The sequence below is a fragment of the Cynoglossus semilaevis genome, unplaced genomic scaffold (genome assembly GCF_000523025.1).
Source record: "Cynoglossus semilaevis isolate Cse_v1.0 unplaced genomic scaffold, Cse_v1.0 scaffold282, whole genome shotgun sequence".
Lineage (NCBI taxonomy): Eukaryota > Metazoa > Chordata > Actinopteri > Pleuronectiformes > Cynoglossidae > Cynoglossus > Cynoglossus semilaevis.
Genome location: NW_007585127.1, coordinates 50,100 through 51,543, shown reverse-complemented (window position 1 = coordinate 51,543; position 1,444 = coordinate 50,100). Strand labels below are relative to the sequence as shown.

The 1,444-nt window shown below is 27.2% G+C and overlaps 1 protein-coding gene across 1 annotated transcript in view; it reads right to left on the bottom strand.

The window, feature by feature from the left end:
- The window catches only part of fzd10 (frizzled class receptor 10), an 8,035-nt gene that overhangs the window by 4,289 nt on the left and 2,302 nt on the right, over positions 1 to 1,444 (bottom strand). The gene's annotated exons all lie outside the window — the stretch shown is intronic.

Sequence of the window (1,444 nt, the reverse complement as noted above, 5' to 3'; positions counted from 1 at the left end):
GGGGGGGGCAGATGATTAAAGACTATATTTCATATATATGTCAAACAAGACAAGAGTCTCAGTGTAAACCTCTGGTTACCGTGACGACCAGCGTGAGAAACGATCAAAACATTTCTGTCGTAAACTGACTAACGTTCCCACGTTCTGGTTTGTTTATATTGCTGTAAATATAGATCAAATATACTTCTATATATTTAGGTGGACTGGCGTCGTCGTAGTTCAACGAGTGAATGTTAAATATTTTTAACATTTTATTTTGGTACATTTCTCCCGCAGGAAGACTTTTAATTTGACGTTGAAAATCAATCCGTATTTTTTTTTTTTAAAGGAAACCTCGAAGTACATCGTACACGCGAGTACACACGAGTACACACAAGTACCACGGAGGCCACGCGTCGAACTCGAAGGTCTGCGGACCAGATCTTTAGAAGTAAAACAGTGTGTGAAATGTACTAGTTTGAATCGTGTACACGCAGTACACGCAGTACACACAGTAAACGCAGTACACACAGTACACGCAGTACACGCAGTACAGGTCAAATAAATTAACCCTTCTACTGTACTCAATAATGCAGTACATTAGAACTGTTTACTTTTTCTGTCTTATCATCACTACAAGAATTTTTGTATATTTTTCCAAATATATTTGTATATATTGTGTATATCTATATTTTGAATATATTTGTGCGTCATATGTTTTTTATATATCAAAATATATTTTTAATATATTTTGATATATTTGTATATTTGTGCGTCATAGTCTTTATATATTTTGATATATTTGTATATTTTGATATATTTATATATTTGTGCGTCATATATTTTTAATATATTTTGACATATTTATACATTTGTGCGTCATATATTTTTAATATATTTTAATACATTTATATATTTGTGCGTCATATATTTTTTATATATTTTGATATATTTATATAATTGTGCGTCAAATTTTTTATATATTTTAATATATTTGTATATTTTGATATATTTATACATTTGTGCGTCATGTATTTTGATATATTTATATATTTGTGCATCATATATTTTGACATATTTATATATTTGTGCGTCATATATTTTTTATATATTTTGATATATTTATATATTTCTGCATACTTTTAATATATTTTGATATATTTATATATTTGTGCGTCGTATAGTTTTAATATATTTTGATACATTTATATATTTGTGCATCATATATTTTGATATATTTATATATTTGTGCATCATATATCTTTAATATATTTTAATATATGTATATATTTATGCATCATATATTTTTGATATATTTATGCATCATATATTTTTAATATATTTTGATATATTTGTGCATCATATATTTTTCAAATATATTTTGATATACTTCTATTTTTCGAACGCCATCTTCCTGGTTTTGTGACCCGACTCTTGTTCCCACCTGGTTCCTGGTTCCTGGTTC